Below are 27,241 nucleotides of genomic sequence, written 5' to 3'. Positions count from 1 at the left end.
TAAAAAATATTTTATTTATCTATTTTGAGAGAGAGGGGAAGGGAAGGGGGAAGAGGGAGAGAAACATCGAAGTATGGTTGTCTCTCACATGCCCCTCCCTGGAGACCTGGCCTGCAACCTGGCCATGTGCCCTGACTGGGAATCGAACCGGCGATGCTTTGCTTTGCAGGCTCGTGCTCAGTCCACTGAACCACACCAGCCAGGACGCCTTTAATTACTTCTAAGTGTACAGTTCAATGGTGGCCATCACCACTGTCTGTCTCCAGAACTTCTCATTGTCTCCTACTGCAACTCATGCAGTGGCTAATGTCCCTTGTTTTTACTGCCACACTAGGAGCACCTCGGGGTCAGGGACAGCATGTCTCCAGATCCCAGAAATCTGCTGCTGTCTCTGGCACACAGTTGGAGCCCATCGGTGTTGGAATGAAGAGATGGCAGGGCCACTTGAGGGTACTGCAGAGGAGGGCCGTGTGTGGTAATAGCCTGAGTCCTGGCTGTACTGTGGGGGGGGCTTTCCTGCCGCCATTAGCCTCTCGGGCATCGTGGCCCGAACACTCCCTCACGGCTGTGATTGAATTCAATTGCCTGAATGTTCTCAGCTTCATAACCTTCTAGCAGTTTCTACTACATTCATTGGCTCTTATTAGGAGCTGATTTTATTATTGTTAATCTGGAGTTTTTAGGTGCACAGCCTATCTCCCTGCTTGGAGGATTAGCTCCTTGCCAGCAGAAAGCATTGCGCATCCTGCTCTTACTGCTGATTACTAACATACTATTACGTTGACGCTAAGATGCCAAGGCAGGCGATTGTCTGTGCCTCGGTGGAAGAGAAAACTCGAAGGGAAGCTCTGCCATCTAACACGTGGCCTGCCCTTGGCTGTAAGTGCATCCCAATTTCACACGCCTTAGAACGTAAAAAAAATCTTCGAATGGGTGACTCAGGATAGGAATGAAGTCAGTGCTTGTTCAGGTTGTTTTGTGACATCATGTGCGTATTTGTGTTCATTGAAAGGTCGGTAAGAAAATTTATACACATTGCAGGAAACGGCCTTAAAATTTCCTACCATGAAGATTCCGAATTAAAGTCCCATTGATTTTCGTCCCGGGACTGTGACTCACATCACTTTTCCTTTTGAATCAGCGCTATATTCTTGTGTAAGGTGGCTTCCTCCTTTTATCTTGCTCAGGGTTTGTTTCCTCCCCCCTCTTATTTTTGTTTTTCACTATAGATTTTTCAGCTTGTTGTGATTTTTTTTTTGGTGGCGGGGGAGGACAGTGTTTCATGTAGAAGGGGTGACCCTTATTTTAAAGCCCTCACCTCATGGAATCTTCTAGATTATTTCCTTAGGATCCAAACATCTGAAGATTATCACGGAGCGATAAGAGCAAGAGTTGGTGTCTCTGATTCCAAGTGCACTTTTCCATGGGTGAAAAATACATTTTTAGACTGGAGTAAAAATGTGTCGTGGGAGTGGCCCACGAGGGGGTTGTTGGAGCAGCTGGTTAGAGCTTGTGGTCCTGGGGAGGCACATCCACGACTCACTGTTTTTCTCGCCCGGCTGTGAGTGACCTTCGTCACCATCACTTGATAGGTAGAGCCCTTCATTTGCTCCTGGGATCTACATTTCTCTGAGTTTGCCAGCGGAGGAGAGTAGGAACAAGAGAGCATGTTTGTTTTTAGCCGCCCTCAAACCAATTTTCCACTTACGTTCCCCGATGACCGAAACACTCCCTTGCCGCCCGGGCTGCTGTGGCTCAGTGGGAGCAAAGACGAGACAGCAGCCCGTCTGTTTCTCTTCCACACCAGTGTTTCTTCCTCTCTCGGAAAGCGACGAAGCAAGTGAAAAATAAAATACTCACTTGCCGTAGCCTGATCTCTGAGCCCAATCTGGTTTAGACCCAGAACCCTGAATTCTTACCTTTCTAGGCCACGTTATTAATCATTATACTAATGGTTGGCATTCTTTGGAGCCTTGCCATGTGTTCCTTCATGGCTCTTGACCTTGCGCACGTTAGAATCACGTGGGAAGTTTTCACATTCCGGTTGTACCCAGACGTCCTGTGTCAGCCTCTCTGGGGGTGGGAGCCGGGCTTCAGCGCCCCCACAGCGCCCCAGGTGACCCTGATGTGCAGCCTGGATTAGCCCTCTCCACACAGTCCTTCATTTACTGTATTTTGCCGTGGGCAACGTGCACTTTCTTGCCCAAATTTTTGAGGGAAATAGAAGGATGCGTGTTATACACGGGCAGTAGTAGAACGTGGGTGCGCGTTACACACGGCGAAATACGGCCGTCCGACAACCTGTGAGGTGGGCGCTCTCTTCCTCGTTTTACAGATGAGCACCGAGGCAGGACTGACTCGCCCAGCGTGTCCCATTCCCGAGACGTTCTTTTCGTACATATTAGTTCTGCTCGGGGCCAGGCGGCTTGATGAAAACAGAGCGGTCGCGTCCTGCAATATTTATAGAGGTAACTCACATGCATTCAGGAAGCACTTGCAGAGTCCTGGCTACCGTGCCGATGTCTGTGTGGTGTTCTTTCCTCTTGTAATTGGCCCGTCAGGATGTGCAGACTTTCCTTTCCTGCAGGAGTGTTTGCCAAATTGGCCTTCCATTCACTCAGATGGTCCCTGAGTGATAATTTGTTAAGTTTTGGGCGTGTTCTTAACAGTTGTAGTTAGGTTCAGGCAGTTATTTTTGTGGAGAAAGCAGGTGTTGTCAAAGGTCGAACAAGTGGGTCTGTGGCTTCAGCCCGTGCAGCTGTCCGTCTGGGAGAGGCGGCCGCAGACAGTCCCTGGGGCCGGCCGGGTGAGTGCAGGAAGAGGAGGGTGCCAACTGCGAGTCCCCAGAAAGCCTGCGGGAGGGAAAGGGATGGGGGTGGGGTGGGGGGAATGGACCGGGCTGGGGCAGCCACAGGGTTGGGGAGGAAACGTTACAAGAAGAGAGGAAGGTACGAGAGGAGGGAAGTCCGGGAAGATGCCAGGTTCGGGATTCAGGATGCTCAGGAAGATGTGTAGGTGGGGGAGGGGAGAGGCGCACCTGACCTTGAGGATGAAGGAATGATACGGAACTGTGGTGACAGAGGTGGGCTGAGGTGAGGGTGGTGGGGGACCTCATCCGAGATGGCGCTGAGAATTTCAGCAAAGTGGGGGAGATGATCTGACGAGAGGGTGGGGGTTCAGTCCCGGGGGGGGAGTGGGGGGAACGGGAGTGGAGACTGAGCGGGAGGCTGGGTCCATCTGCCTGCCTTCAGCCGAGCATCAGGACGTCCGGGAACCACACCAGATAATGAAGTGGAGATGGTTATTCCTGTACCATACGGTCCTTAAGTGTCAAGTACCTGTTAGAGGGTAGTTACACAGAACTCCAGTTCCAGAGGTGGTTTCCATTCAGCGTTTCAAGAATTCATCTCATCCCACAAATTCGGGCTCGCACAGCATCTTCTCTTTTCCCAAGGACCCGAAAGGCAGGGAGGCAGACTACAGTCAGCCTTTCTTTTTGCGAACAGCTTAGTTGAGTGGCTTAACTAAGTGATCAGCTTAGTTTGAGTGTTCAGTGGATCTGTGAGAAGTGTTTTAAGGGTTTTGCAAGTTTAGTAGACATTTAGTTTTTTTTTAATTTATTTTTTAGAGGGGAAGGGAGGGAGAAAGAGAGGGAGAGAAACATCAATGTGAGAGAGCAACAGCAATCGGTCGCCTCTCGTCCTTGCAACACAGGCATGTGCCCTGACCAGGGATCGAACCCTCGACCTTTTGCTTTGCGGGACGATGCCTAGTCAACTGAGCCACACTGCTCAGGGCAGAAATTCAGTTTTTAAAATTTTACATTTCACCGGAATGGCGGAAGACCCACTTGCCCATGCTGGGTGCTGACTACATTAGTCTCTGAGACCCCCTTTTCCGGGCCATGTGCCCCTTATTTTGTGAGGTTCCCTCCTTGGCCTCTCTCCCCTCTTAGCTTCAGTGGAATTTCCTGAGGTGGCTAAAGCGAGGACTTTAAGCAAATCCACAACTTTTTGTAAGTTTGAGTCAGTAATGTAAAACTTGACACCTTTTACTTGTACGATATATGTACAGAAAAATGCTCTGAAGTGCCTCATCGGATGCGTTTGCACACACTGAATACAGCTGCGTGAACCGCCAAGATAAAGAAATGGGGCGTTACCTGCCCCCTGCAGAAGCCCCCGGTGTCTCCTTTCACCCTCAAGCCCCTCCCCCCAAGGCAATCCTTGTCCTGATTTCAAGCTGAAATGGTAAGTTAGGAGGGTATGTGATCATGTCATCCACAAATTTGAACACAGCGGAGGCCACCGAAGTGTTAGCTCCTGTTGCCGGGTAACTTGTTTTTGTGCAGATCTGGCAGTAAGATGGGCTCAGCCATTGTCTGGAAAATGTGGCATTAATTAGGAGGGCTGTGGCTCGGCACCGTCTGTGGGCTCCAGCTCTGTTCGCTGCACTCAGGAGCTGCACACGCTGCCCCGCTCCTGCCTGGGGCGGCCTTGGATGGATTTGCTCACTCTCTGTGACACAGCCATGAGTCTCCGGGAGCCTGGTGTGCTACAGGCGGCTCTGGAATCTGTCCCAGGTCCTTGGTGCCTCGGGGCTTCCGAGTTCACCCCCTGGAACACAGCGTGGTCGTAGGCAGCCTGAGGACCTCTTAATGTGGAGGCATGGGTTTCCTGGTGCTCATCTTCCCACCTGGCGCCTGAAGAAGCGGTTTCGCTCGCTGGCCTGCAGATTTATTTACTTATTTATTTTCAAACGTTGAAGGAATCACCGGCATTAAGAAAAGCGCGAGGTTCCACACCAAAGGGAGGATTTCAGTTCTCTCGGGGAATGGCGGAGGACCCCCTTTCCCATGCTGGGTGCTGGCTACGTTAGTCTCTGAGACCCCCTTTTCAGAGCCGTGTGCCCCTCGTTTTGTGAGGTTCCCCCCTTGGCTTCAGTGGAATTTCCTGAGGTGGCTAAAGTGCGGACTTCAAGCACATCTGCAACTTTTTGTAAGTTTGACTCAGTACCAAGTGACTTACCTATTTTCCAGCAAATGCATTGTCTGATTGTGGACCGTGAGCTCCCAGCCAGAGCCGGCAGGCATGATGTCGTGTTTGTCATTTAAACACTTTTGCTCAATCTAACTGCTGTCAGACAGGTCACACTGTCACTGGTTCAAACTGTATTGATGGAGTGTATGACCCGGTCAGTTTGGAGACCCCAGGCTGGATTCTGACCAGTGGGGCCACGTGCACGGGGCCGGAGGCCGGCACACCCATGTGCAAATTCCAGCGCCGTGTCTCACTAACAAGTGGCCTTTGCAGGTTCCTGGGCTCGAGGTTCAGCATCCTCATCTGCAGAATGGGTTGTTGGGGAAGTTAAGTGCCATAGTGCCTGGATGGTGGGGGGTACAGAACTGGGCATAGAGTGAGCAGTCAGTAAATACTAGTGCCCACTGGTGTTAATAGGAGTGTTGCTGTCTTCCACGGAAGCTTATTTTATTTACTACTTCATCTTGTGCTAATTGGTCAACACGGGGGCCACGAGTTACCCAGGAAATTCAGCGGGGTGAACAATCATTCTATACTGAAGGACTTCAAAAACAGTGAGGAGGGTTGCGGAGAGGGCAAGTTCACTGCTGTTCCGTGCCACGTGGTGTGAACACGTTCATAAACGGAATCCCAGTGGGGCCCCTCCGGGGGTCGCACCAGCAGACAGCGGGGCTGCGGCAGGCGGAAGGAGTGGACGTGGAGACCGTTTAACCGTCATGCTTTAAGGTCGCTTCAGTGCTTCATTGCTCTCTGGGGGTCGGCTGGGGGTGGTTACCCGTCCTCATCCGTCGCTCTCCCCCGGCCACCCCGTGAAGATGCAGTGAGTGTCCCTGGTTCTCAGCTGGGCGCCACCACCCGCGGGGACGTTTGGCGTCATTGTCACAACACAGGGGACGTTCTAGACCGTAGGTGGGGTCAGGGATTGCAGAGAATGGGGACCTCTAGAGGCCTGCCCGTGGGCTGTTGTAAGGACTTTCTTTTGTTTTTCAGTTGAAGTTCTGTTTTAGAATATCTTGGTCTGGGAGAGACTTCCCTCGCTACCCCGGAAAGAAGGAGCGATTGTGTCAGGACAGAAAGGGGTTTAAGATCCTCACTGAGGCTCTCTGTGTTCCCAGTGTAAATGGTGCTAGTGAGCGGAATCAGGCCCCTGGTTCCGCTGGGGCAGTCGACCAAGGCTTCCATACAGGCCGGGGAAAAAAAGACGTTTTTTTAAAGAGCAAATTATGACCAGTGTTGAAAAGCAGAGAGTAAAAAACCTCACTCTGTAAATGGAACAATGGATAGAATGTGTTGTTTGGTTTCCTGTTCTTATGTGGAACCTGTTGAGGAGAGGGAGAAGACGAGAAAAAAAGATTTTATTTATTTATTTTTAGAGAGAGGAGGGAGGGAGAAAGAGAGGGGGAGAAACATCAACTAGTTGGCTCTCACGTGCCCCCCACTGGGGAACCTGGCCCACAACCCAGGCATGTGCCCTGACTGGGAATCGAACTAGCCACCCTGTGGTTCTCAGGCCAACGCTCAATCCACTGAGCCACATCAGCCAGGGCTAACTTTTTGTTGTTGTTGGTGGTAAAAATATAAGTAACAGAAAATTTACCATTTCAATAATTTTTAAGTATACAGCTCTGCGGCATTCATTGCAACGTTTTAAACGTCTCCTGGTTTCTCTTTGGGGAGCTCAGCCTCCCTCCTCACCTCCCTCCCCACCACTTGCCCCAGGGTGTTACTCCGTGAGCTGCAGGTCCCCCAGCCCAGGGGGGCCAGGGAGGCCTGGGAGGCGTGGCTATTAGTAGAGGCTTTCTCAGGGTCTGTAAAGGGTTCTGCAGAAGGTGTAGTAACTAGTCTCCGCTCTTGGAGGCAGTCTGAGGGTTCTTCTGTCCGCACAAGGATTACACTCGTCATTCATACTTCTGAGCATGGGATAAGGAAGAAAAAGATGGGTTTTTTTTTTTTTTTTGGTGTTTTGTAGAAACTCATATGAAATGGGCCCTACTTCTTTGGGAAGAAGTAGTCATGGAGACTGTTTAACCATCATGCTTTAAGGTCGCTTTGGTACTTCATTGATCTTTGGAAAGGGACCAAAATGAATGCTCTGCTCTGGCGGGGATGCTCTGATACTTCCATCTCCCCCTCCCCTTCTTCCTGATTGTCATGAGGCCCAGGATTTCCTTTCTTTTTGTTCCCCATCTTATCTTTTTGGGACTTTGAAGGAGAGAGAGAGAGAGAGAGAGAGGCGGAGGTTTACTCTAACACATGCAGAGTCGGTCATGTATCTAATGTTTCAAAAGAACGGGGCAGAAATGAGTCTTTTTGTTGAATACCAAATTGGGTGACTTAGGAAAGATTCTCAAACCCACCCACACACGTTATTGCTTCAGGTACCAAATAATTATTATTCTTTCTATAATTATGTCTCCGAGTGGTAGACTCTCTTTAACTTGGGCTTTGAAAACCCAGCCTCCCTAATGAAGTAAGGTAGATAAGCAAGGATTATAACGGATAGAGCAGGGTGTCACCGCTGCAAGCCCCTGATTCATGTTGGTGTCACTCAGAGTGGGACAGCCAGGTGTGAGGCACCTTCCGATGTGATGTCGTAGGAATACAGAGGACCACCTCGAAAGTGCTCTTGCCCAAAATATCGACCCAGAATCTCATGCAGGCTGTTGCTCCAACGATCAGCTTATAGATTTGGGGGTTAGAAGAACACGTTCAGTGACCCCAGGAGAATGTACTCAGGCTGTCTACAAGGACAGATGACCTTTCTCTTTAACAAGCAAATAGTGAGGACTTGAACACAGAAAGAAAATAAAGAGGCAGAACTGTTCTAGAGTGAGGGACACTCTGGAGGAGGCATCTGGGGTGGGTCCTGATGGGAAAACAGCAATTGTGCAAAAATATTTTGAGGCCATCAAGGGAAACTAGGTATGGAACGGATAACGAGATGACGTGCGGAGTTATCTTTTAATTTTGTTGGCTGGGGTAAGGATTGCAGTTATGAGTTTCAGGGGTCCTTCTCGGGGGCTGCAGTGTTTATTAGTGAAGTGAGCGTTGTCTGGGCCTCTCTGTAGTTGAGTTAAACAATAATGTCCGGGGATCGATGAGATGAGTCTGGCAGGGAGTCTTGGCGGAGTCTGGGTGACGAGGTCTAGTCTTTCAGCCTTTGTGTGTGTCTGAAAACTTCATAACGAAACGTTAACAACGCTGAAATTGGTTTCTCGGCGGCGTCTCAACACTTTAAGCGGGAAAAACGAATGTAGGACTCTTTATACCGTGAGAGTTTCTGTTTGGGGGAAATTGCCTTTTGGCTTATCTGTGTGTTTTGGTCTGGTGAATGTCTCGGCAAATTAGTGTTTGTGATAACTTCTTGTCATCCCTCATCCCGAGGCAGCCCCCAAATAAACCAACAGAAATCATAATTACAGAGACTTAGAGAGTTAACACTGTGGGTAATTGCTAATCAGTAGGCTCTTCATCCCAATAAGCAGACAGAAGGGGGGGTTTGGGAAAGATTGGCAGTGAATGGAAGTTAACAAAGCATGAGAATAATTTGTGTGCTTGACTGAATTGGGCGGTAGAAAAAGTGTGCGTCAATAAGCACTTTATTTGCTATTGGCCCCTTCTGGCTGCCGCAGAATACCAGGCCGTCCTGCCATCCCTTAAATGTACGCAGCCCCCAGGGGGCTGGGAGTCAAACTTTTCTGCGCCCCTCTTCCTTGGTGGGCTCATTTGACTTCAGTGATCGTCTTTCTGCCTGTCGTCCCCCAATCTGTGTCCTCGGCCTAAACTGCTCTCTCGGGAACTAGGATCGCATCTCCACCCACCTGGAATCGGCTCCGGCCTCCCCTGCCCGCCTCGCCCGAGCCATGCTCCTCTGGCTGGCTCTGCGCCATGCACACCAGCTATTTTCACGTCTGCCAAGATCCTTCCCACCGCAGGCCTTGCACACACCATCCCCTCTGCCTGGAGCGGTCTCCCACTCTCTCTTTTTGCCTGGCTCCTCTTCGTTTAGGTCTTGACTCACACATGAGCTGGGGTGGCTTCAGAGCCACCTTTCCTGACCTCCTCTGTCTCTCCTTGGTCACAGCACCTTGCTCATTTCCTCAGCCCATGATTATTGCCTGTCTCCGCTTTTCCACTGTAAGGTCTGAGCAGAGGACCTTTCTGTCTTGGTTGACACTTCGTACTCTGCCCTTAGCTTCTGTGATCAGAGGGTATTTGATGGATTTATGAGTGATTGAATGAATGAACAAACATGTTAGGCATTGAACTAGACATGGGAGACAGACTCATAAAAGATACAGTCTTTTCCTTCAGGCAGCTCATACATAGTCTGCTAGAGAGGCAGACAGACAAGCCAAAAATGACAACTTAGGTTTTATGAGAAAACCACACATGGAATTCTGGGGAGGGTGGAAAATGGGAAGTCGGGGGGCATGACAAGGACTCAGGAAGGAAGGGACAGGTATTCCCAGGAGAGGGAACAGACTTTGCAAAGGTGTGGTGGTCAGAGAAAACACTGAATGGCTGCAGGGTGGGCTGGTTGTGGGGGAGGTGACAGAAGCAAGACAGGCAGTGACCAGGAGAGGAGCACTTTGGATTTCTGAAGGCTGTCACGAACCACTGGAAGACCTTACGACGGGGGTGATACACCTCGATAAGCTTCAGACAGCTATGGATTGATCAGGTCTGCATGTCAGAAAACTCCAGATGGGTGAGAGGGGCTAGAGGCAGCTTCAGGGTCATGGCTGGTGGGGAGAGACCGATCGGTGGCTGGGACCGATTTCTGTGTCCGGGGACACACTTCTGCTGAGGGCAGGGGCAGTTACAACCTTCCCCAGCACAGCTGTCCCCGACTCTAGAGCCCGGGGCTGGGGTCCACGGGAGGTGGTGTCACACAGCTTGAACGTCACTGTGCCCCAGTGGGGGGTTGTCACATTGGAGGTGCTCAGCTCCTGCCGGGCTCCTGCCCCTTGTCCCCAGGGCATCTGGCATCCCTCAAGAAGCACAATGGAAGCGACGTCTCATTTGTCACGTGGAGGAGTGTTCATGGATGCTTTGGGCTCTCCTGATACTTGAGCCAAAGTCGGGACGAGTAAGGAAGCAGGACCAGTGTCCAGGGTCTCAGAACATGTCTGTCTCCCGCACCCTGAAAGCCCCTCCCTTCGTGGAGGCTGGGCCAGGTCCAGCCCTGAGCAGGGAACGGTAACGTTCCAAAGCTAAGTGGTGGTGATCAGGGAAGGGACTTGGGAGTTAACTGGGGGAACCTGACCATGCAAGTGAGTTATGGCATATGACAGGGGGTCAGGGTTTTCTTTTTAATCCTCATCCAAGGATATGTTTATTGATTATAGAGCGAGAGAAAGCGGGGGGTGGGAGAGAGAGAGAGAGAAAGAGACGCATCAATGTGAGAAAGAAATATCGATTGCTTGCCTCCTGGACCAACCTGGACCCACAACCTAAGCATGTGCCCTGGCGGGAATCAAACCGGCAACCCCTTGGTGTACAGGGATGATGCTCCAACCGTCTGAGCCACCCAGCCAGGGCAGGATCAGGGTTTTTTTAAGGGCAGGTTGGATACTTAAGTGGAGTTGTCCAGAGTGGGCTGTTGAATCTCTGACTCAAAATCACCCTGGACTTTTTCTTCTCTCTTGACTCCATCTGTACCATCAGCTGCTAAGGTTTACCCGGTGACTGACCTCTGTGGGGTCGCTGTTGCTTCTGACTTCTTCTCCATTCCCGACCGATTATTGTCTCCATGCCCCTGGCCCCTTCACTGTGTACCCGAGCATAAGGCAGGTCCCTGTTTGGTGCCTCGCTCTGCCAGGCTGATCCGTTCCCATTTAACGTTGATCAAAGGGCCACTTTGCTCAGAATAGCCAGTGGCTTCTCATTGTCTACCAGCATTCTCACGCTCCTCGGCCAACTTTCCTGGCGCTCTCTGTTCTCCGTAACCCGTGGGAGCCACCGCTGTCTGTGACACAGGCTCATCCCACATTGTCTAGACTCCGAGCCTTTGTCCCTGCGGCTGCTCCTCGCCGGAACAGCCCCCTCCTCTCTCATTACATCCCCTGTTCCCTGGATGGAACATAAAAGCCCGAGTTAGAGCTGAATTGAAGGGACTGAGACTCTAGCATAAGCCATGCACTGTTCGTTGGAATTAGTCCCGCCCACCGAGACAGCGATGTCTCTCGGTCACTTTGTTCTGAGCTTGGACATTGGTGGGGAGAGCAGCGACTGCCGGCCCCTGGGCTTGGGAGGGAAAGTGCCTCTTGGTGCTTAGTCAGAGACTGTCGTGTGCCCCTGTGTGTAATCGGAGACGGCAGATTATCTCGAGTCGGGCGGTGTCCTTTTCCCTGGGAGGGGGGGCTGTGTTTTGAATTAAATTATTTTAGAAACAGATGGCCAACTGAGAATTTTTTTTCTCCTTTGTTCTTAGCGAGTCGAGTCTTTTCGTTTGTTTCGGTTACTGGAAGTGCTGACAGGTATGCTCTCCAGGTTGCAAAGAGGGTTGCGTTTTCTTTAGGACAGAATAAAGCGGAATGAAGTGAAACAGGACGTCTGCCGATACATAGTCTGTATCATGCTTTACGCTGACAGTTCGATGTCCTCATCTCCTTACACGAGAAAATCGTGCAGAAAGACCCAGGAAGCCCCTGCATTCCACCACGAATCCGATGCTGATGTTTTAAGTATAACAGTGCGCGTTTTTAGAAGGCTTTGTAGTACTGTTATTTCAGTATTGTTGGGTTGCAATTTTTTTCTCCCCTAAAGTTAGCCATTAGTTCTCTTTGTGTTTCAGTGAAGTCACTAGTTGTCACCTCTGTCCCCATCTCTAGCCAAGGAAAGGGAAGGTGTGACTAATTGTTGGGGATGTCCCCTGGGAAACAGCAAGTCTGAGAGAGAACAGGACCTAATTCTGTTCTCTGTGGAATGTTCTGGAGCTTTCGGCTCTGTTGCTGAAGACTAGTGTGTTTTTGTAGCTAAAACCGGAGCCCTCTGCTACCGATGCAGTGGCCATTGGTCATTCGGCAGATTACCCTTCCCCTTTCTGGAGAAGCCTTTCTTGTGGGAGGGTCAGCGGGCCCCAGGGTTGAGCAGGCAATGTGGCTTGTGACCTAGGTGTGACCAGGGGGACACTTCCAGCTGAACTCTGAATTTTGAGGGCATGCTGCCATGAAGCAGGGCCACTGGAGTCTGCCAGTGGCAGTCCCAGCTGGGTGTCATCGGCGGGCAATCCCAGCAGTGAGACCCCAGAGGGCTTCTCCGCCGCCTCGGTTCTTGATGGTGCTCTGAACGGGGGCTGCCCTGTCTGTTCTGTGGACCCTCTGGGGTCCTTCCATGGAATCCATCTTCTGCTTCTGTAGCCAGGTTGCTCCCATTGCAAACAACGGGGCACCCTGGTGGAACAAACCCTACGGCACTAGCATAGGGTCATAGTTCATACCTATACTTAGAAAGGTGACACTCCAACACCCCTTCTTCTGGAGGTAGTTCTCAGGAACCCTGCATCTTATTAGCAGAAGAGGGAACTGCGACCCGGGAGTGTGACCTGAGTTACACAAGGTTGACAAGTTAGGCAGCTTGAGGTAGACCCGGTGAGACCTGAGGCCTGCAGGTCTCGTTTGGGATAATCTCCGCTCCACACTGCTGCTTCTTGGTGTCAGGAAAGACAGACGTTGTCTTAGTCCCTAGGGCTGCCATAACACAGGACCACCAACAGTGCAGCTTCAACACCTGGATCTGCTTTCTCACAGGTCTGGAGGCTGGAAGTCTAAGGTCAAGGTGCCAGCAGGGTTGGTTTCTGATGAGGCCGCTGTCTGCTTCTTGACAGTGTCTTCTTGCTGCGTCCGCCTGAAGCCTTTACTCTGTGAGAGTGGCTGAGGGAGGCTGCTCCGCTGTCTGTCTGTCTGTCTGTCTGACGAGTGTGCCAGTTCATGGGAATGCGGGCCCAACCCCTGGGCTTCATTTAGCATTAACCACCTCTGTAAAGATCCCGTCCCCAAATACAGTCCTGTCGGAGGGTAGATCTTCAATGTATGGATTGGCGGGGGAGGGGGGAAGGATGCAGTTCAGTCCCTACCAGGGGTGAAATACAGGAGTCCAGACATTTTAATACGGTCTGCGACTTAATAAAAGTCAAGAAACAAAGGATGTCAAAGGAAGGTTTCTCAAAGAAGTTTTTACATGGAGTTGAGATCTTGAGATACTGGGGACTGGCAGCCGTTACCTGTCATTCGCCCTGAGGCTGGTGCTGTTCTGTGCACAGAGCTCATCCGGGATTGGTCCTTGGGTAAGTCCCTGGGGCCTGCTGTAGCCTGAGAAGCTGCTTCCGGTCCCTGCTTTCTGGTCTCAGACTCCAGCCCCCAAGGCAGAGCCTGCAGCTGGCAGTCTCCTCTCCCGCTCTCATGGCATTTCACACGCCCTCCACTGTCCTGGCTCGCTCTTCCCCACACCCCCATCTCTGACCAGAATGCCCTTTCCACCAGCAGATCAGTGCAACTTACTGGTTTCTTTATAGGTTTTTAATTTCTTTTTATCTTCACCCAAAGGCTGTTTCCCCCCCACCCATTGCTTTTAAAGAGAGGAAGGTAGAGAAAAATATTGATTCAAGAGAGAAGCATTGATTGATTCTCTCCCATGTGTGCCCTGACCAGGGGCTGGGGATTGAGTATCAAACCTGAAACCTAGGTATATGCCTTGGCCAGGAATTGAACCTACAACCTTTCAGTCACGGGACAATGCCACGCTGGCCAGGTTTTTTTTTTTAAATTGATTGACTTGAGAGAGAAAGAGAGGGGTGTAGGGAGAGAAACATCTGTCTGTTGTTTCACTTACTCATGCATTCATGGGTTGATTCTTGTATGTGCCCTGACCAGGGATTGAACCCACAACCTTGGCGTGTTGGGATGATGCTCTAACCAACTGAGCTACCCGGCCAGAGCCCTGAGAGGTTTCTGCTCTCACCCTCTAAGTCTCTCCTCCAACGGAGAGTCAAAGGCCAGTTCCCCTCTGGATTCACGTCCTGCTTCCTTCTCAGCCACCTGGGCTCCTCACTTCTCCTGTGCATCTTCGTTCCATCAGCATTGCTCTTGTCTAGCACTTTTCAAGGAAGGTCCCTGTAGCAAAATAGACCAGAAACATGGAAATAAAGAACCAACTGACAGTAACCAGAAGAGAGTGGGGGGATAATGGGGGAAAGGTCATCAAGGAACATGTATACAGGACCCATGGACAGAGACAACAGGGCAGGGAGGATCGACTGAGGGAGGTGGCGGCGGGTAGGGTCGGGGAGAGTAATGCGGGGAAAATGGGGACAACTGTAATTGAACAACAGTAAAAGAAAAAGGGAGGTCCCTGTACTTGCATTAGAATGATCATTGGCATTGGTTCAGAGCATGGATGCCAAGACAACAAGATCGGCAGCAGACACAAACACACTCACCAGTTCCTGAACCGCAGGCCCAGCCAGCTGGATGAGAACCTGCTCTCAGCTTTTATTTTGAGTTTTAGACATATAGCAAAGCTGTGAAGTTAACACAGATTTCCCTTCTACCGTTTGCTCAGCTTTCCCTCTTATTAATTATATAATCACGGTCGAGTCACCAAACTCCGAAGCTAACATTGGTCCAATTCTGTCAACTAGACTGCAGACTTTATAGGATTTCACCCGTTTTCCCTCATTTCCTCTCTGTTCTGGAATCCAGTCCAGCCTCCCACACCATCTGGTGGTCACGTCTCCTTAGTCTTCCTTGTCTGGGACAGTTCCTCGGCCTGCCTTTGTCTTTTATGACCTGGAGATCTCTGAAGAGTCAGGACTTTCAGAGGCTGGCTTGGGGTTTATCTGATGTTTTGCCTTGACGAGAGCGATGTTTTGCAATTTTGGAAGCCGGCATCTTTAATGAGCTCCTCGGAGATTTTTATCTGTTGTCTGAGGACCAAACCACCTGACCGGGACCCTTCCAGTTGCCATCTGCTCCTCCCCTGCCCTACACAGCTAAACCTCTCTAAAATGTTGTGTGTATGTGGTTCCCACTGTACCGTCTGGCATTCACTCTTCAACCCCTGGTACCCTGGCTCCTGCCACCACAAGACCAAAGAAACCATCTAGGAGATGCTTCCCGGTTTTCCCTTTCTTGACCTCCCGGGGTCATGCCACGCAGGTGAGCCTGGACAAGCCCTCAGTGTCGTTGCTGTTTTCTTGTCGTCTCACGTTCCTGGTTTTCCCCTGCTGCTCCGACCTTTCCCTCTAACTTTTGCAGGTTGATGTATTCCCAGGCTCAGATATCCGCTTGCAAATTTGATATCTCCATGCAGATTTTTGTTGAAAACAAAAAAAATCTCAGGCTAGTGCTTCTCAAACTGTAAGAGGCACCTGAGTCTCCTGGAGATCTCCATGGAAGCCATTTCCGATGCAGTCGGGCCTCTAGGGCCCTAAGAGGCTGTGTTTCTGCAAATCTCCCAGGTGACATGGGTGCTCTGCAGGCCACACTCTGAGTAACCAAGTTCTGAAAATTCCACTCTACTGTATGCCACGCCACCATCATCTCAAGCCTCAACTACTGCGACCACATAACTGATCTCTCCACGTCTCCTCTCACCTGCCGTTAACCTGTCTCCACACTGCAGCTGGCGGTCTTTCAGAGTCATTATTCTGATCACGCCATGCTCCGGTTGTTACATGCATTTATGGTCTCGTTCATTGTCCTCAGCATCGTGGCTTCCAAGCCTTGCGTGTTCTCATCCCCTCCCTCCCTTCAGCCCCATCTGGGAGCTCTTTATCTTCCTTCCCTTCCTTCCCAGCCGCGCTGGTCCTGTGTTTTCCAGTGGGCTGCGCCTCCAGGACTGCCTCCCTCCCCGCACGGGGGCCGCGCACACATCCCACCTCCTCCGCCCAGACAGGGCTGCGGAGTGAGCTGCAGATGGTCTTCCGCCCAAGACTAGATAAGGCGCTGAGACCAGAGCGAGATTCGAGCTCTCGTGGAGCTGCTGCTGCTGCAGCTGACATGTGTATTTTTATAGCACCACCTACTCTCTGCAGGCGCGGTGCATTGAGTTACATGCTGGCTGGAGCGCCTCGTCTCACTGCAGAGTAATGATGAAGGGGTGACCCTGCTTCGGGTGGCACTTGTCTAGGACACTCTTGTTCGTGGCAACCTCTCGTGGCTGTGTGTGTATGCGTGCACACACACCCACTCTCACACATGCACACACACCGTCTTCCTCCAGGCACACTTGACTTTACACGAGAAAGGAAAAACCTGAACACTTTCAGAAGACAATAGAGAAGACTATGATTATGCTTCTTAGTGCTGGGAGGAATTTCTTAAACCATCCATCTTCAGACATGCACACATGAATCTCAAACTGACAGAAAAGCTTCATAAATTCGTGCACATTAAAAACCAAGAAGTTCTGTTCATCAAAAGACCACATAAAGAGAAGCAAATGAGAAGCCACCAACTGAGAGAAGTTAAAACTGATATAGGATTAGTACCCAAAATTTATCGAGAATGTCTTTCAGTCAGAAAGAAAAAGGGGGGCAGTCCAGTAGCCAAATGGGCAGGAGAACTGAGAAAACAGCGGAAGAGGCAACGTGATTGGCCAGCAGGTAGGGAAAGGGGCTCAGTCTGTTACAATCAGGGAAATGTACTTTAAAACCGGAGGTTTTATACTGGGCAGATTAGGGAAGGTGGGAAAGGTTTTGGAGTATTAAGTATTGGTAAGGTGTGGCTTTGTTGGTTGGGCGTTGTCCTGCAAAGCAAAAGGTTGCCGGTTCAATTCCCAGTTAGGGCACATGCCCAGGTTGTGGGTTTGGTCCTTGGTTGGGGTGCACGAGAGAGGTAACTGATTGATGATGTTTCACCTCACATTGATGTTTCTCTACCTCTTTTTCTCCCTCTGCCTTCTCTCTAGAAATAAAATCTTTTAAAAAAAGCATTGGTGAGGATTTGCAGCAATCAAGAGTGGGAGTATAAGTTGATTCAACTACATTGAAAGATTACTTGGTATCATCTAGTAAATAAAGTTGTAGGTGAACATATCCTCTGACCTGGCAGTTCTGTTCCCATGTGTTTGTGAATATGGACATACATGCTTCCCATGTTAATACACACCCTTCACACCCTTGCACACCAGACATATGTGCCAACAAACACACATAAACACATACTTATAATACACACATACACATACATAATATGCACATATGTGTACCAGGACATGGGTAAGAAGGTTCCTATCAGAAATGTTTGTAAAATCCAAAATCGGCAGTGGTCCAACTGTCCATCAACAGAAGCGAGATACACACATTTTGGTGCATTCATACAGTGGCGTTCGTATTGAAATGAAAATAATTGCATTTCTACGGAAAAAACACATATGGGTGAATCTGAAAAAATATCGAGTAAAAAAATAAGTTGCAGTAGAATAATACATGCAGTATAATTCCATTCTGATAAAGTTTGAGAGTATACAGAGTTGAAGAGTCTACCCTTTAGGGATACATACAAGGGGTAAGATTGCAAAGAAGAGCGAGGATGTGAGGAGCACATAGCAAAAAGTCCTGGTTCCCGTGGTGGGAAGGGAAGGTGTCGAGGGGGATGTGCGGGGGCCACAGAGGGGATGCCAGAGGTAAGGGTCATATTCTTTTTTCTTAAACTGGGCGATGGGAACTCAGGTATTCTCCATATTATTATCTGTATACTTGGTAAATACAATTTTCTTTTTTTGTCCCCTTCCACCCTCTTCTACCTCCTCCACCCCCGTCTAATTACCAGGCTGTTGTCTGTGTCTGTGAGGTTTATTTTTGGCGTAGTCACCTCATTTTTTTTTACCCAGCCCCACAGCCCCCTCCCCTCTGACACACGTCAGTCTGTTCTCTATAATTTTATAGTTTTTTAAATCTAGTTGCTATTTGATGATAAAATCTGTACCATTTGGAAGGAAGAGTAACCTGGTAGAAGGTATTAGTCAGTCTGTAGTTGGGGTGGGAGAAAGAAAGAGAAAAAAGACACACCATTTTCTAGACCAGGGAGAAAAATGAAGAATGGGGGAGGGGTGGTTTTAATAACGGCACTGAAATCTTCTCTTAGGACAGACAACCTGAGAACTAGAGGAAGAATAAGAGTTGCTAAAGATTGCTGAAATGGGTAATGGTTTAACTCCTGGGGCTTTTACAATCACAGAAATTGTAAGGGCTCTGGTTTACAGTCGGCTCACTGTCCACAGTGGAGATGGGTGAGTCATCACGTTTTGGAAATTCCACAGTTTCGCAAAGAAGCAAAACTAATGGTTCTACTTGAATGAGAGCCCTTCAGAGGTTTTGATGCCGCCGTCCCCTGGGTCTTGCAGTCCAGCCCCCGGAGGGTGTTTTGTTTCCCTGGTGCCCATGGCTGCAGCTGAGAGCCGTCCCCAGGTGGATGGACGGTGGGGCCTCCCGGCTCCGAATGCAGGCCTTCCCCCAGGTTTCGGTAATAGGGACAGGAGTTAGCAGGAGCTCTCAGCTCCGTGATAGGAACATAGCTCGTTTTTCAGTGTGAGTTCCTCACGGGCAGTTTGGGTGAAATGGGCTGATCTGAGTAAACATGGTGTGGCCTGCCGAGTGGTCAGCCCCTGAGAACCTGCCTTTCTGGCCTGGCTCTGCCCTCGCTGCTATTTTAAGCCAGTCGGCTTAAACTCTTTGAGCCTCATTTGCAGGGTGAGGGGGTTGGCCACGAGCTTAAAGGGCTCATTCAGCTTCAGAAATCCGTGATTCCGTGATTCCTATATTTAGGGAAGATTTGCAAATGGAAAAACACCTAATGATTTTGCGTGTGTAAGACCAAGACATTTCTAGAGATAGTTAGGCATCTCTGTCTTTTTAAAAGCATTTTTAAAAAGCTTTATAATATATGTTATTTAAAAAGCTTTCTAATGTATATTATATAGAATATATTTATAGAATAGATAGCTTGTATATAATAAACCTTTATAATATATAATATACTATATTATAAGGTATAAATATATGTATTATAGAACATGTTATATATTTATATACTATAAAGCTTATATATAATAAAGCTTTTAAAAATGCTTTATATAGCCCTGACTGGTGTAGCTCAGTGGATTGAGCATGGGCTGTGAAGCAAAGGGTCGCTGGTTCAATTCCCAGTCAGGGCACATGCCTGGGTTGCAGGCCAGGTCCCAAAAAGGGGACACATGAAAGGCAACCACACACTGATGTTTCTCTCCCACTCTTTCTCCTTCCTTTCCCCTCTCTCTAAAAATAAACAAATAAAATATTTTAAATATGTATATTTTATTGATTAAGCTATTACACTTGTCCCATTTCCCTCCCCTTATTCCCCTCCACCCTATACACCCCTCCCACCTGCCTTCTCCCCCTTTAGTTCATGTCCGTCTGTCACACGTATAAGTTCTTTGGCTTCTGCATTTTCTACACTATTCTTAACCTCCCCCTGTCTATTTTCTACCTACCTTCTATGCTACTTGTTCTCTGTACCTTTTCCCCCTCCCACTCCCCTGTTGATAACCCTCCATGTGATCTCCATTTTTGTGGTTCTGTTCCTATTTAGTTGTTTGTTTAGTTTGCTTTTGTTTTGTTTTAGATGTGGTTGTTAATAGCTGTGAGTTTGTTGTCTTCTTACCGTTCATATTTTTATCTTTTTTTTCTTAGATAAGTCCTTTTAACATTTCATATAATAAGGGCTTGGTGATGATGAACTTCTTTAACTTGACCTTATCTGAGAAGTGCTTTATCTGCCCTTTTATTCTAAATGAAAGCTTTGTTAGATAGAACAGTCTTGGATGTAGGTCCTTGCCTTTCATGACTTGGAATACTTCTTTCCAGCCCCTTCTTGCCTGCAAGGTCTCTTTTGAGAAATCAGCTGACAGTATTGTGGGAATTCCTTTGTAGGTAACTTTCTCCTTTCTTCTTGCTGCTTTTAAGATTCTCTCCTTATCTTTAATCTTGGCTAATGTAATGATGATGTGCCTTCATGCGTGCTTCCTCGGGTCCAACTTCTTTGGTACTCTCTGAGCTTCCTGGATTTCCTGGAAGTCTATTTCCTGTGCCAGATTGGGGAAGTTCTCCATTATTTGTCCAAATAAGTTTTCAGTTTCTTGCTCTTCCTCTGCTCTTGGCACCCCTGTGATTCAGATGTTGCAACGTTTAAAGTTGTCCTGGAGGTTCCTAAGCCTTTCTTCATTTTTTCAAATTTTTGTTCATTCTGTCCTGGTTGAATGTTTCTTTCTTTCTTCTGGTCCACACCATTGATTTGAGTCCTGGTTTCCTTCCCATCACTGTTGGTTCCCTGTACATTTTCCTTTATTTCACTTAGCGTAGCCTTCATTTTTTCATATAATTTGCGACCAAATTCAACCAATTCTGTGAGCATCCTGATTGCCGGTGTTTTTGAACTGTACATTTGATAGGTTGGCCATCTTTTGGTCGTTTAGAAGTATTGACTCTGGGGCTCTGATTTGTTCTTCCGTTTGAGCCATAATTTTCTGGTCCAGTTGCACCTGTTATGTAGTGAGGGACGGAGCTGTAGGTGTTCACCAGGGTGGGGTGACCCAGTGGCTGGGTTGTGACACTATATGTGGGGGTGGGGTCCGAGAGGGAACAGTGGTGCTTGCTCTGCTTTCTTCTGAATTTCGGTCACTTTCCCTGCTTCCTACAAGCAAACTGGACCCTTCTGGTGCTGGTTCCAAGGTGGGTGGGCTTGTTTATGACCCTGGACCCTTCTGGTGCCAGTTCCAAGGTGGGTGGGTGGGCTTGTGTACGACCCTGTGGGTCTCCCCAGCGAACTCTCCTGTGAGGCTGGGAGCCTCTCCCGCTGCCCTAACCCCCCTAGGTATTTTCAATCTGTGGTTTGAGAACTTTATTTCCCTGTGCTGGGGCCCTGGGTTACGTGGTCTGTTTTGCTCCCCAGTTCTTCCTCCTGGCTTTTCTGTGCACGAATGTGGGACCGGCTGGTCAGCCAGCTGCCACCTTGCCATTAGTCCTCCTCACCCCTCTGCCTGTCTCCACCCCTCCTACTGGTCTGGATGAAATGTGTCTACTTTAACTCTTTGGTTGTTGGACTTCCATACAGTTCAATTTTCTGTCAGTTCTGGTTGGTTTCTTTTCCCTTTTTTTTTTTTCGTCGTCCTCTCTCTCTTCGTCCTTCTGCCCTCCCCTTGTTTTTTTCTTTTTTTTTTTCCGTTTTTGCGCTGTGATGATCTCCTTGAATTTGATCTTATCTGAGAAGTTCACTTTATCTGTCCTTCCATTCTAAATGAAAGTTTTGCTGGATAGAGCAATCTTGGCTGTAGGTCTTTGGATTTCATGACTTGGAATACCTCTTTCCAGCCCCTTCTTGCCTGTAAGGTCTCTTTTGAGAAATCAGCTGACAGTCTGATGGGGACTCCTTTGTAGGTGACTGTCCCCTTAGCTCTTGCTGCTTCTAGGATTCTCTCCTTCATTTTAATTTTGGCTAATGTAATGATGATGTGCCTTGGTGTGTTCCTTCTTGGGTCCAACTTCTTTGGTACTCTCTGAGCTTCCTGGATTTCCTGGAAGTCTATTTCCCTTTGCCAGATTGGGGAAATTCTCCTTTATTATTTGTTCAAATAAGTTTTCCACTGGTGGCTGTGCCTTTCCCCCTTCTGGCACCCCTATAATTCGGATGTTGGAGCGTTTAAAGATGTCCTGGAGGTCCCTAAGACTCTCCTCATTTCTTTGAATTCTTGCTTCTTGACTCTTTTCTGTTTGGCCATTATTTGCTTTTTTCTGGTCCACTCCATTGATTTGAGTCCCAGTTTCCTTTTCATTGCTATTGGTGTCCTGTGCAATTCCATTCATTTCCATTAGTTTCGCCTTCATATATTTGTCTAATTTGTGGCTATAATCAACCAGTTCTGTGAGGATCCTGATGACCAGTGTTTTAAACTGTGTGTCTGAGAGTTTTGCTATTTCTTCGTTGCTTAGATCTATAGGCTCTGGGGCTTTGAGATCTTCTCGCGCCATTTTTGGTCTGTTCACGCCCTTTAAGTGTGAGAAGCGGCGCCTTAGACTCCCAGGTCGCTGGGTTGTGACGCTGCATGTGGGGGCGTGGTCAGAGCGGGGAAATGGCGACCCCCTCTGCTGTTTCTCACAGCTGGGTGCGGAGGAGCAGTGCCTTAGGTGGTTCCCCTGGGCCGGGCCACTCAGAGTCGCTGGGTTATGACGCTGTATGTGGAGGTGGGGTCAGAGCAGGGAAATGGCGGCGCTCCCCCCCGGTCCCCCCCCCCCGCTCCCTGTGTCGGCCGGCCTCCCCCGCCCGGGGGGGCCCTCCCGCCCCCCCCCGCCCCACGCTCGCCCCCCCCGCCCGCGCTCGGGCGGCCCCCCCCCCCCCCCGGGTTTTTTATTTTTAAATTTGTTGTTATCCTTTTTTCGATTGTGCAAGGAGGCACAGTGTGTCTACCTACACCTCCATCTTGGCTGGAAGTCATATTTAAAATATTTTTGAAGAGCAGTTTTAGTTTCACAGAAAAATTGAGGGACAGGTGCAGAGGTTTCCCAGGGACCCCGTGCCCCCACACATGCTCAGCTCCTCCAGGACCAGCATCCCCCATCCGAGTGGTGTGTGCGTTACAAACCATGAACCTGCGTTGACGCAGCATCGTCACCCGCAGTCTGCAGTGTGTCCAGGGGTTGCACTCAGTGTTGTGCATCTGTGGGTTTGCCTTGTGGATTTTTAGTTGCTCAGCATGGTGGGAGGGCCCTCTCTGCCTCGTTCCTGTGTTACAGCGTGGCAGGAACCTAGTCCAGGCCGAGGCATAAGGTGGGCACCCAGTACGCATGTGTTGTGTGGTCTGTGTGAGAGCATCGCTTGCTGTTCAGAGTGTGTTTGCAGACCTGCTCCCCCTCCGCCCCCTGGGCAGTGGTGCAGAAGCTCAGCACCCGCCCCAGCCCTGCTGAACAGCGCCTGCATGTATATGAGGTTCCCCACGTGACCAGTGTGCAGGCCACAGTCTGAGAGCCCCGGTGTCCTCAGTACCGTTCCTTTCTCTCTGTCTTTGCAGAGAGAACCTTATGTGAGCAACTGTTTTGAGCTCGAAAACCGATCTCCAGGGCTTGAAATTAGAGTCCCCGAAGCCTTTTCCGCCAGGAGAGAGACTCACCTGGGCTTTCTAACCTCTTCCTGAATTAATTGCAGAAGTAATTCCTTGTGGCGTGTCAGCTGCTGTCTCTTCAGTGCTGGTGTCTCTCTCCTGGGACTTGGCCAAAGTAAAAAAAAATAAAAGTGTCACTGCTTGGCACACCTCACATTTCTTAATTGGGAGTTTCAGAATTTTTCATCCTTTTGACCACTTTGTTTTTCCTGTTCCCTGTCCTTTGAAGACAGAGTTTATTGCATTCTAATGTACATCAGCTACCTGGGCTCATAAATTAGTGACTAAATGGTCTTTTCTTTGTTATTTTGTCTTTTGCAGTTTCCTGGTGCACTTATAAAGGTGTCTCTGATTCATATAAAAAGAAACCTCACTCTGCGTTCAGATCTTATATATCAAAATAAATTATGTCATAGCAATCTTAATTTTTCCTTATTTATTCTTTTAGAGAGAGGGAGAGAAAGAGAAACATCAATTTGTTGTTCCACTGATTCATGCATTCATTGGTTGATTCCTGTATGTGCCCTGACCAGGGATTGAACCTACAACCTCGGTGTAACAGGACAGTGCTCTAACCAACTGAGCTACCCAGATAGGGCTACCATAGCAGTTTTAAAACAGGCACATAAATGGTTTATCCTTAGGAAAACATTCAAGTTTACCTGCTATATGGTTGGACAGAATGTTAATCTCATGACTCTTTAAATGTGTAATGTTTAACCTTTCCTGTAGAAAAGCTGTTACTTTACCTTGTGTAAGAAGTATCATGTTTGCTTTTACGTGTGCTTGGAATGTGACAGATAAATCGTAAAAGCACATAGACAAGAAATCCTACAGCCAGGTTGTCTAGAAGACAAGAGATGTCGAATAATATTGCCATGAAGCAGCTTAAAATCTCTTAAGAAATGATTTTCTTCTTTTACTGTTCATTTTTTTAGAGCTATTATGTAGAAAGGAATATGACCCTTCAAAGGAAGCAGCTTTTATCTGGTGTAATTCTGTGATTTTCAAATGTTGATGGAACCAGCTAGAAATACTGTGTCTATATAAATATACGACTGTTATTTACAAATTTTACTATAGGTATCAATACACAAAATCTGTTCACAGAATTTTGTCTTCACTCTTAATTTGCATCTCTGCTAGTGAGTCACGAATACCTCTGAATATTCCCTTTCAGCTTCTGTGCAATTGTAATAAACTATGTTAATTCCATATTATGATTTTTATAACCTCACAAATTACGTAGCATTATTGTTCACTTATACCATCAGAATTTGTTTAGATTTAACCATATTACCTTTATTATTTATTCATTCTCTATTCTTCTCAGATTTTCCTTCTGGGGTAATTACCTTTCCTCTTGAATTATAGCAGGTCCTCCATTAGCCTTGTTTAATTCAGTGTTGCTTTGTTATAATGTCGTGAGATGCTGGAGGAACTTAACTCTTGTTTATCTCAATTAGCCTTTGGTAAAATTGGTTCATTGTTTTTGCTTAAAGCCGCAGAATCTGTCCATGAATTTAGGGACTGCCCTATTTCAGGGAGGCTGCTCTGCTGAGGTCTTCTGTTGTTACAACTCCTTTTTCTGATCTGAAAATGGCCTTCTTTTAAGAATAGGAAGTATTGCTGGTTATTTAAATCTAGGATGCTGGGTATTTTTTCTTAGCACTTTGGAGATTTTATTTCACTGACACTTGGCTCCCAGTTCTGTGAAGTAGGTATGTGATGCTGTGATTGCCATTTCTGTTCTTGGACTGCATTTCCAGTGTCTCTGTGTCTTCGGTGCCCTGTGGTGCCCTTCATGTGTGCACGGTGTCCTTCGTGCCCTTCGGGTGCGTGCAGGCATGGGGTTTGAGAACATTCACATTGCTTGAGATGTCACGGTCTTCCTGCATTGAAGGATTCGTGTCACTAATTTTGGACAATTTTTAGTGCTATCTCTTTGAATATTGTCTCTCCCCAACCCCCCCAATCCCTTCTTTTTAAAACTTTGACCAGCCCTAGCTAGCGTGGCTCCGTGGATTGAGTGCCAGCCTGTGAACCGAAATGTCACTGGTTCGATTCCCAGTCAGGGCACATGCCTGGGTTGCGGGCCAGGTCTCCAGTGGGGGGCATGTGAGAGGCAACCAATTAATGTACCTCTCACACATTGATGTTTCTCTCCCTCTCTCTAAAAATAAATAAATAAAAATCTTAAAACAAAACAACTTTGATCAAATGTATCTTGGGCTTTCTCATCTATCTTCCATGTGTCTTAATGTATCCTTTTTATATTTCTTATCCTTTTGTTTTCTCTGTGCTCCATTCTTGGGTATATCCTCCAGTTCATGAAATCTCTCTTCAGCTATGTCTAAATGATGTTTATTGTTTATTGTATATTATGTATTTAGTTTTAAAATGTAAATAAATATTTTTAATTTCAAATGTCCTTTGTACTTTTAATTTATTTTTTTATTTTAATTGTTGTTCAAGTAGTTTTCTGTCTTTTACTCCCATCCCAGTCCACCCCCCTGTGCTCCCCTCCTCCCTCCCATTTCCACCCCCCCAGTTATTGTCCACGTGTCTTTTATACTTGTTCCTGTTGTTCTTTGTTTTTTTTCCAAGTCTTTTTAGCCACTTACATAGATAGCCTCTTGCTCCTTACTCATGTTTTCTGTCCTTCTTTTAAATGAATGAACACACTTTAAAAAATATATTCCATAATTCCAATATCTGAAGTCTGTACGGACTTGATACTGTTTGTGTATTTTTTCCTCTTTTGGTTAGTTTCTTGGCTTTTTTTTCCCCATAGTACCTTATTTTCTTTTACGTGCTGTGTAATTTTGAATTGTGCAGTTGTTTGTTGGAATTCTAGCTGCAGAATCCCCGATGGCCTGGTTTGAGAGCGCGTTTTTCTGGAGATGATTTACGTTAGCCTCTGGAAGGCGTCGGAGGCCCGCTCAGTCCACTTTGAACTGTGGTCTCAGCAGATACGTCTTCAGACCATACAAACAGTATAAGTTCCAAACTTGGGGAGACTTTCTGTAAAATAGCAGCATGAAGTCAGACTTGCAACAGATACTTTTTCTTGATGTTCTCTGATGGGTGGGTCAGTTTCTTCTTATTCACGCGTGCCCCTAGACGGGCACTTCCGGGGTCTCCGCTTTTGGGAGCTGGTTTTTAATTGGGTTCTTCACTTGTCCCTCATTCCCCTGTGTCCTAGCATTGGGTGGCCTGGTCTAGTGTCCTTCCTGCCTCTCTGGTGACTTCAGTGTTTGATGACCCCTCCATAGTCAACTCCTGCTTTGCTGCTATACTCAGTACGTGTCCCCCATTGTCGGGGAGGCTCAGTCATATAGGAGAATGTTTTTGGAGGTTTATCGAGCATGGTTAAGCTTTATGAAGTGGGGAGGTGTTGAGGTCTCCGGTCTGCCATAGTGCCAGGAATAGAATAGAAATAATTTACTGTTGAAAAGTAAAAAGAGTGCATCCAGGATTATCCCTATGCTAACCCACACTTGTGTTCTGATAGATTGTCTGGACAAGTGGGAGCAGGATGTTGTTACGAGTCATGATAGTGACTCAGTCCCCAGCCTGGGTCGCCCTGGACAGCCCCCCGTGCCCTGGCCGTCACGGGGGGCTGTGGCCACCACGTGTCCTGCTTCTCTGTGCAACAGTGTATCTGAATCAGAGGTAGGGTCACCTAAACCACTTAAATGATTAGTGGTAGCTGCCACAAGGAGAGGAAATGCGGGAGTCTGAGAAGACGATAGGATGCTTTTGGCACACACGAGAACTTGGCCCTCAGACGCTTCTCGCTCACTCATTCAACAGATGCTCATCGAGCTCAGACTTTATGTAAGGGATGCAGATCCACCGTCCTGGTCCTTGGGAAGCTCACAGTTGATCTCAGGGGTGTGGTGAGGGATACGGCGGCAGGGGCTAGGGAGAGGTACTAGCCCAACTTGAGGAGGGAGGGGGTGTCCCTGCTGCCTCTGCAGGACCAGTAGGCGTCGTCCTGGGCTAGAGCCGGGGACGGGCATTCCAGGCAGAGGGACAAGAGTGTGCAAAGTACCGAGCCA

At 48.2% G+C, this 27,241-nt stretch overlaps 1 protein-coding gene across 1 annotated transcript in view; it reads left to right on the top strand.

The window, feature by feature from the left end:
• The window catches only part of KIAA1549 (KIAA1549 ortholog), a 120,008-nt gene that overhangs the window by 24,797 nt on the left and 67,970 nt on the right, over nt 1-27,241 (top strand). The window lies entirely within an intron of this gene.

Source organism: Artibeus jamaicensis, unplaced genomic scaffold, assembly GCF_021234435.1.
Source record: "Artibeus jamaicensis isolate MK-2021 breed Jamaican fruit bat unplaced genomic scaffold, CSHL_Jam_final scaffold_2172, whole genome shotgun sequence".
NCBI lineage: Eukaryota > Metazoa > Chordata > Mammalia > Chiroptera > Phyllostomidae > Artibeus > Artibeus jamaicensis.
This window is presented reverse-complemented; position numbering and strand designations above follow the sequence as displayed.